This window comes from Dreissena polymorpha, chromosome 15, assembly GCF_020536995.1.
Source record: "Dreissena polymorpha isolate Duluth1 chromosome 15, UMN_Dpol_1.0, whole genome shotgun sequence".
Classification (NCBI taxonomy): Eukaryota; Metazoa; Mollusca; class Bivalvia; order Myida; family Dreissenidae; genus Dreissena; species Dreissena polymorpha.
In genome coordinates, this window is record NC_068369.1 from 10,929,860 (window position 1) to 10,940,437 (window position 10,578).

A 10,578-nucleotide genomic window follows, 5' to 3' on the forward strand; every position below is an offset into this window, starting at 1 on the left:
ACAAAACCTTTTTTATTTACATGATAATGAAGACAAAATAGTTGATCTAATAAACAAGAAACATCATGATTAAGTATTAAATGATTGACTAAACATAAGTTATAAACTAATCATCTATGAATCAAAGTATCTAATAACAATGTTTCTACCATGTGTATTCAATATACATTTTTTTATTTAAATAAAGTATGTATGTGCGTCCCAGTCCTTACAGCAGATGTCGTGACAAATATCTAGAGTATAATCATTGTAAAGGGTGAGGCATAAACTCTTATTTGTAGTTTGTATTACACATTAATAGATAAATGATCTTCTGTTAAAAACATGAGTGGATTTTAACATAGTTTCATGATTAACTTCGTTTAAAGGCCACTAATCGATTTCTGGTTACGACCATTTAGATATACAAACTGCGATGTGTTTACAGCCCCATCATTTTAATTACTGTTTATCTTAATGCGGTCTCTGCTTGACGAATGAAACGCTTGTTGACCACCCAACACAAGAACATGCTGAGGCCTTGCAGACCATTTAATGTCACGTGTATGTACCAAAACCAGTCTGCTTTGATCAGAGATCCGAACGGACCAAGAGCCCAGGGTAAACCAAGGATAAGACACATCTTAAGGTATGCAACGATGTACAATCTCTTACAATTGTTTGTGGCTATTGATGCGAGCTGTGCTTGACGACGTATGCTCCAGATAGAAAGGATTAACATAGCACAGCTTATTATCATAGCAATACCGACTGGCACGATGACAAAAATAGTGATGTTCATTTTATTAGTCATCCAGCATATCCCGCCCCGACCGTAATTTGGCTTTAAGACTGTTGGGACATTCGTGTATTCGAACGTTAAAGAAATACAAACAGAAGTTATTGCAACCAACACAGCAAATGAAAAACGCTTAAGGAATCGTTTGGCATTATTTCTAGGTATGTAAGAAACAGTACTGCTCAACGTTTTAAACATATCCACACCAATTATGTTCATCCAGACTAATATAGAATTCATTAGAAATTGAGTTATCAGAGCCAAACATTTGCAACTGGAACTAGTGTAAAACAGGTCTTGTGATACCATCATGACATGAAAAAGTAGAACAAAAGTTGACAAAATTGATATTGACAATGATTGTAAATTTCTGGAACCACGGAGGGCAACATTTACCACAAATACAGCAAATGAAGACATTATGGATATGGAAGAGGTGACATATGTAAGAATCTTAAAAGAACTGACTGCGTTAAAATTGGTGTCAAGTGTTTGGTTCGAAACATTAGATACACACACAAAAATGCTACCAAAGTGCAAAATGTATTCTCCAGGACGGAAAACCTTATCACAATTCTTCAGCTTTATCGACGAATCATTGCGAATATCAATATCGGAGAAATCATAAGATAAAAGTCACATTTGATATTCAGCGAAGAATTACGCAGAACACAAGAGAAGAAGCTTGCATGTAATGTTGATGAATTAGACAAAGTCAAACGGAACTTAAGCCCACCAAACGGTATCTCTTCATTCAAGCCACTGTCATATTCATTTGCACCGTTGCTATCTTTCACCAAGGTATCATGGGTCTCGAAAACAGGATGTGAATCGGGGCACTTCAAAGATGTTATATCTTCAAAGTTCTGAATTGTAACATTAATGGGTAGCGATGTTAAAGTGTTTTTAGAGGTTGAGAAAAGATTTTTGTATACCTGTTTTGACAACTGTATCGCATGGGACGTGCTCATATTTGCTGTAAAAATAATGGTCGCACTATCCATGGATATGTTGAAGGTAATAGTTTGAAAACCCAAATGATACAAACTATTGAATAGAATTTCATTAAGTTTTGACCATATATTTGGAACGTGAAATATACTATTTTCACCAATAGTGAAACTTAAAATATTAATTTGGTCTGTATTTTTTGTATCCACTGGTGATGTGTATGTGATTTGCGTTTTATGACCGTTTATCCTTGTACACATTCCGTTGAAAGGAATATTAGTTCCCGAGCAATGTAGGAGTCTACAAAAGGAGGAAAAACAGTCAAAGATTTCATTGGGCTTGCAAATGGCTTTTATGCTGTTTACGCATTGCACGGTTTGATCAATATTAACGTAGTCGTGGTTAGCATTAAAGAGTATTTTAAAATTTATTTGCGGTGTGAGTATATTGTTAGCGGAGACGAGTTTACACTGCAAATTGTTTAATTCATTCCAATACAAGCTCATACAATGAGGGTTTTTGTAAAATGGCCCTTCATTATTTGCGTCACTGATAGTCATTGTCATAGGTAGAAGGTAAACCTTACACAAAGTCTGTATGTCTTTATTGAAGATCAAGTGTCGAGGATCGGCATCAGAGCATCGCCGCAGTGACTCTGAATATTCGCTCATCAGCGTTACATTACAAGTACCTGGTATATCTGTCAACCAAGTATCGACATCGGATATCATCTTGGTTGTGGCGTCACATGTGCCTTGCACGAACCAAAACTTTATTTGTTCAGCCTTAATAATATGGCATCGTGCACAGTATATATTTTTAAATGTTGTTATGTATGTACCATTCGAAATATAATCAACCGGAACATTGTCTCTTCCGTACTTAACACTGCTCGAACATTTGTATTTTAATTCTTCATCGGAGTCGTCTTTGTATGGGCAACTTGAAACAATTTGAATTGACCCCTCATCCCAAACATTTGAAACACATTCAAAGTTTTCGGACCAACTTGTGTCATTCAAATAAACGTGTCTGTATCGTTCCACAACATCAGTGATATTAATGTTAACACCAGGCAAAAACATATCTTGTTTTATTCGTGAAAAACAACAATCTTGGAAGAAATAACATTTGTCATCACAGTAACATGTTTGTGAACTTGAGGAACATGCGTAAGACTTTTCACATCTACCGATGTTAACATCATTGAGTAGAAAGTCTGTGAACGATGTGGTGATCGTGTCTTCTGTAAAGATTGTTGTTTCGTTTTCTTGCGCGAATTGACCCAAGTCGTTTGAATCATGCATTTGAAAATGTTTTGGTGGTGATGAATCCGGCGCTGTACTATGGTACTGGATATAGACTGCCAAACATCGGTTGGTGGTGTTGTTGATAGGAATACGGTTCCATTCAAAGAGTAAGTATTTGATATTGAAACAACATAGACCATTGCGAAGTAGATCTTTAGTCCTGAAAATAAATACAAAATGTCTGATAGGTCAAGGCTATCATTTAAAATACTTAGATAGATAGATTTATTTCGGCAAGGAATGCAAACATGGGCATTTACAACATGTACAATATATAAAAATATCACATACATGAAAATAAATATACCATGACATACACACCAACACCAGGGATAACACAAAAATGAGTAAACCCATATTTCCATTGTGGTCCTTTGTGCTGGTGGCAGGACATAGAGTGGCACTTACACAAATATTAAACTAAATAGCATCAATAAAAATGACAAACATAATTTAAAAAAATAGATTTAATGCTATGCAAATATATCTCATACCATTTTGATACTTTAAAATATCACATATATCATTATTAATTATGAGATTCTAAAAATGCACTATTAAAACATTGTAAGAAATAATTTTAATATCACAGAGAGTATTTTTTTTATTACAACATCCTAAAATACTTAAAATAAAAAATGGAGAATGAATATCATTTATGGAAGATATGATCAATTTTAATAAGAATTGCTGACTAAAAATGATTTCTTAAGCCGAACAAACAAACACTACACATACAAAGTTACAGATTTTCTATTAATGATTTTTTAAAGATGACTTAAAAACAGAATCTATCAATCTTATACTTCATAGCAAAACACGTGATCCTTTCGACACAAAAACGTAATTAAATGCTGATTAACTGATCTGTATTACCGATGATTTGCTCAGCGTTTAAACAGCTGTGCTATTGTAAGTTTGAGATGAAGAAGTGGAATATAATGTAAAATTTTAAGAGTTGATTGCAGAAGTAAAAATGATATAAATACTATTGAGCACAATAACATATGCCTATGTCAATGAAAAAACCCCACTTAACATTTAAAAATGTGAACGTTCATTCCAATTCCTTTTAAAAAATCACACCGCAATGTCAAATTGTTAATATGACAAACATCGAATACCAAGTACACAAAGGTTGATTTTTTTTATTGTTTTCATATATTGTTAATTTTAGGAAAACATGCAAACGTATATATCACATAAATTAAACATAACACAGGAGAGTAAAAAAGGCCTACTAGTAATTGTTTTAGACGTGTTAAGATTTGTAACTGATCATAAAGACATATATTCGTTCACGCTATCAACACTGCGACGATCGACTGAATTGATTGCCATCATTCCGTTGTGAAGTACGTTTCTCTTTACTTTCAGAAAATCGTCAACACTCCATAATACATAACAGTTAAAACATTCGTATAGCGGTATATTTATTATATTTGACCGCTTAAGCTATTTTGGAAATTTATTAGTACTAACTCTTTAAACTGGTTATATTTCATTTGGTATTAATAGGGAATTAACTGGCCGTGGTTCTAGTATATGTAAAGTAAGAATGAGGCCGGTTTTAATCATTTGCAATATCCTTGATTTTATGAAACTAAGAAGTAAAATAAGATTATGTCGGGTACTAGTATTTGTGAATAACGTGAAATATCAATTTTTTAGCATTTACTTAAATTTTCAAATATATACACACCATTGAGCAAATTATAAGTTATATAATGTAATGTTTTACTGGTCGAAAAACATGACATTTCGATTTTCTCAGAAAAAAATATATTTTTTACAAATGATAGGTAAAATTGCTACACGTGTTATGCAAATATCAATCAATGTGTCAATATGCTTTTTGAATCAGTGTATTGATGTTTATTAGTTTATTGATATCAAGATATTGACAAACGTTTAATGCGATTGATCAAAATAATTATTGAAAATATAAATAGGAACGATACAAAATAGGGTTGCTAGGGTGCTTTAATAGAATATGTCAATTAGTAAGTAAATAGCTCATATTTAAATCATATTTTCTTTAATGTATTTAAAATACTTTAAGTTTTAAATTTCATGCCTCACTAGTGTTGAAAGGTCTTCAATTCTGGATAAAAAGTCAATTAAGCACTTAAACATTTCAATTATTCATAATATGTATTAGATTTGCCATATTTTTCATTTAAAGATACATTGTAGGTAACTTCGATGTTCAAAGCATTTTTTTCCAACTGCCATTGTTTTAAACTTTATTTTAAAAATACGTGTGACCAGAGAATGTATTTTTTTTTGGTTTCTGAGACTTGTATGTCTATATTTAATTCATTTTCTTAAATGTTATAAATTGTCGGTTTTTGCATAGATTATTAGAAATATGCAAAGAAAGAACATAAAATCAAAATGTCACATTACAGTGATAAACCTTAATATCAGCCATACTCTGTGCGGATCTAAGAGGTTTATCAGGAACAGGAAAATATCATTCGCATATACATAAGAATCGCCCACGTTTGACAAGCAATAGCGTTTGTTGGCTTTATTTAGATTTTTAAACACATGGTGCTCACGGTTAGCTTTTGTGATTGCCTTTTTTTCTGGCGTGTGTCTTATATATTTAACTAGTTTACACTCTAGAGGCCACATTTATTTTTCTTGATGAAACTTGAACATTTGTCTAAATGATATCTTGGCTGGGTTCTAAACTGGATCAAGTGAGGTCAAAAAGTAGGTCACTTGATCACATTAAAAAAATTGTGTTAACAATCTATAAGTCACCTTTGGCGGAGCTTTAAATTCAACGAGAAAGTATTATTATGATTATATGTAAGTCATACGTAATTATACATTTCTAAAGGTGTTTTTGGTTTTAAAAGTTGCTTACTTTCTTTATAAAACATCATACATTTAAAAGCCTAAAGCTTTAAACGAATTGTTGAAGTAGCACAATTATTGATTGTTCAATTTCTAAGCATGTTAAGCAATATGAAAGCAATGGTACAAGATAAGCTTTGACAAAAGTATTTTCATGAATTATATAGGCATATATATTTTGGGCATTTATATTTTTTGCCAAATGACTGCTTTTGTAGTCTATATAATTAACAATCGTGCATAAAGATTATAGCCTCATGTACTAATCGATCCGAATTATCAATGACCTTCTTCATTGGCTAATTACATATCATATATATGTATAATTTCAATGCTATAAATGCACTATGTATGTATATTAAATGCATAATATTATTTTAACCAAAATGATAACTTTACAGTTGATTCCAATTAATGTGAACTACCTCAAACTGACATAACAACTTCCTGACGAACTGATTTATGCACTAAACATTAGGTGTTATGCGTTTTGTACGACGCACACGATCTTTACATCACATCACATTTGCTAATACGTAAGCATATACGTATTGTTTATTAATAAAGCACCCATTTTTTCCGAACACATTTCTTCGGAGAGCAATACTCACAAAACAAACGTTCATGATCTGCTTTAGACTTCTATTCTTGTTACTTATTTTGTCACATATTTTACCTCTCTCTTTAGGCATCGGTCAAAAATCAATCGGACATCAATTTACACGTGGGCAAATCTACAAATGCCAACATCCAAAACAAACCATGTGACGGCGATTTCTCTAAAACCCATATCCTCACTGATGAATTGACACACCCTAACTCTTGCCAGTGGCCGTCACCAATGTAAAAAAGATAACAAAATCGTGTCCAAGTCTCACAATATATTCATAATTATTATAATCTTACTTATTTCAGGAGACATCCACCCCAACCCGGGACCCAGCTCAGTTTCTTCTCCGACTCTTATGTATAAACCTAATTAATAGTATTATTTAGAAAATAAGTTCAAACATACGATGTTCTTGTGTTTACATAGACATGGCTCAACGCTTCAATCTCAAATCAAAACTTAAACATTCGAAACTTTCGACCACCAGTGACAGAGAACAGGGGGCGGAGTTGCAACTGACGTCAATGATGGTATTCAATACCATGAACGTTGTGACCTGACAATAAACGGTCTAGAGGTATTTTGGCTAGATCTAGCAATAAACAAACGTTAACTGTTGATAGTTGGAATATACCGCCCTCCAAATAACAGCCACTGGGATCTTCTCGAACTAATTATTGATCAAGATTTAACTGCATCCTCTGATAGCGTGCTACTAACTGGTGATTTCACCATCAATATAAATCGCAATTAATCTAATAAAAATAAGTCGACTAATACAATCAAGTAACGCCAAACAATACCAAATACACTAAAAAATTCAATCTCACTTATCGATCTGATATTTGTACATAATACATCACACATAATCGCCAAATTTGTAGCAGACCCATTTATTCTGGGTCTTATACGGTACCACTGTCCTATTGTTTCTATCCTCAAATTTGCCAAACCGAATCCTACCTCATTCATACACCGCATTGAGCTTCACGATAAGCGTAACTACGCGGCATTTAGAGAACGCTCGTTGGTTGGTCAGATGTAATCGCTAGTTATTACCTCGATATTGTTGCTGACATAATATCTGAAACTATAATTAAATCTGCCGCTGAAACAATACCGAAAAAAATCAATCAGTCTTTTGAGATACTTTCAAGGCATTTGACAGAGTTTCGCAAAGTAAACTACTATTAAAGCTTTTATCATTGGGTATCAAACAAGAACTTCTCAATCGGTTGTTAATGTCCTATCTCTCACACCGCCAACAACGCGTCCTTTATGCGAACTCAGCTTCCTAATGGTCAATCATCACAGCAGGTGTTCCCGAAGGTCCAGAAACACGTATTGTCCAGGTCCAACCTCGGAAAAACATGTATGTTCTTTTTATCAGACCGCTGCATTAATATGAAGACGCAGTCTGTCGTTACTATTCCAACGAATAAACTGCATAAATTGAAGCGGTACAAAATCAGGCAGCAAGAATATACACTGGCGCCAGTAAATTTTGTAACATTAATTCTCTGTTAAACGATCTTAAATGGGAAACTCTTTCAAAAAGGAGGCAGAACACAGACTTATTGTCTTTTACAAAATGAAACACAGACTGTGGCCAGAATACCTCTCAAATCTCATTACATTCCACCCTCAAAACCGCTATAGATATAACGAATGTGTACCTCTTCTTCTTCACGCAAGAAGTTAATCGTATTGATGCTCATTTCTCCCAACTGCTATACGTGAGTGGAATACCCTTATGTCTGACATGCAACAAACACCCATGTTGACCTCTTTTAAAGCTTCTCTGAGCAGAAATCTCAGAAAATCGTCTGAATTATTCAACATAGTACAAAAATGGTCAAATCCTTCACGCAATATTGCGACTTGAGTGCAGTTCCCTCAATAATGACCGATTCCTTCCCACGATCACTAGTAGACAGTCCCCTTTGCTTATGTGGAGAAATCGAAACTGCAAACCATTTCCTTCAACATAATAAGCCAAATCAACATCTCCGGAATAATCTCTTTGAAAGTATTCGTGCTCTCTTACAACAAACAACATACTCTTTGGATGCGAATACCTTTTTTTCTGAGAAAAAATAACTAATAGTTCTTAAGGTCCAACGATATATGGTGCTGTCTCATATGAATAACCTGGCTACAGCCCACCATACTTGATGTCGAGTGTCCTTCTGTGACTGTTCTTCGTCTTCCCACTCAATCTAACTCTCTTCATGCTCTATCTTTCATATATATATAAAGATACGTTTTATCATTTAATTCACACTTCAATGTTAAAACGCTGTATCAATTACTTTAACTGGTTACATGTGATAATTTCTTAAACGCTCTAATAACATCTATGGAGAAGAATTCAGTTTTAAGTAACATGTTTTCTTATCCATTAGTGTATGAATGTAATTCACATGTCATTTTCAAAGTATCATAAAAAGATAAGTATGGAACAGAACTGTGTTGGTTTTAAAAAATCTGCTTCATCTTGTAAGCGTAATTTCATATTTTTCGCAACTTCAAGGGGAGATGATTCTGAACTTATTCTTACGTTGCTCATTTACGATAGGGGTTGAGTACTCATTGATATGAAAACACTGTAAAAGTTTTAATGTGTTTACGAATTCCCCCACCGTCTCACACATATATTTTATGTGAATAATAAAAACAAAACATGGTTACAATAAAACAGCATATTTATTTAGACTAAAATGTCTACATCAAAACAAAAATGTGACATAGAACACAAATAAAATAATTTGATTCTACTGGGGCTCGAACCTTGGGCCTCTCACATGTGAAGCGAGCGTGCAACCACTACGCTACGGAACCGCTTGAAAAATCACCTTCTAACTAAGATATTAATAAGTGACTGTAGTGTAACGGTTATCAATAAAGCAATAAACCGTGTAATCGCTGTCGTCTTGTAAAATTGAAGAACATACGCTTTAACCAAAACTAGAACAGCAAAAGTCTGCGCTATTGTTAGATAAACCATAAAATAAATATATTTTTATTATGTTTTGTTTTTATACAAAACCAGAAAGTTTCACCGCTTCGCGTATTTTCCCAGTCCCTGTGATCTTTTATTACTGCCCAGTCCCTGTGATCAGTTATTAATTAAAAGAATTAGCTTTGAATCATTGGCAATAAATGTTGTAGTAAATGTAATAGGCACAAATGCTGTACTTATTTACACTAATTTACACAAAAAATCACCACTATGCAAGATATTCTTACAACAAAAATATATACATTGATCCGTAAAATAACTTCTCCTCCCATAAGCGAAAAAAACGTATTACATACGAGTCGCCGCACTTCAGTGCGATGCCAATAATAATATAATGTTATTAATTAGTTGAATTCATATTGGCTTTGTTATTGAGCTGAAGACAGCGTTTTGGCCTGAGGCCGCTGGACAATACGGTTGTCTGAAGCTCAATAACAAACTAATATGAATTCAACTAATTAATGACAATTTTATTAATTAACTTTATACTATTAAACTTAGTATATGCCAAAAGATGCTTTCTAGACATAACATGATGCAGGAACACAATTTGACAGGTCGCGAAATAATGCAAAATTTACCTGAATAACATTCCAGCCAGACTGGATCCACTACCGCTGTTTTTAATACAACTCAGAAAGACAATAAGGATTGGAAACTGACTTATTGTCATTAGGAATTGCATTTGTAATGTGTTAATCCTCCACGATTTCTAATTAGTTTTGCTTTCGCCTCTCATAGTAGCTTGAAAATATTGAAAGTTGTTATTTATGCAATGGGGTGCCGGTCAACTCGTACCTAAGTCAACTCGCACGGTAGTCAACTCGCACGTTTTTTGGTCAACTCGCACGGCATTTCTGGTCAACTCGCACTTTTCAAAGTCAACTCGCACGCCTCGAAAAAATATATAGAAATAGATGAAGGATGAAATATTATCAGTAGTTTATAAGAAGTTAATAAGTAAAAATAATAATAATTATGTCCTTTCCCGAGGTGTTCGAGTCCATGGTCGACATCGCGCCTCGCAGATTTGATGGAC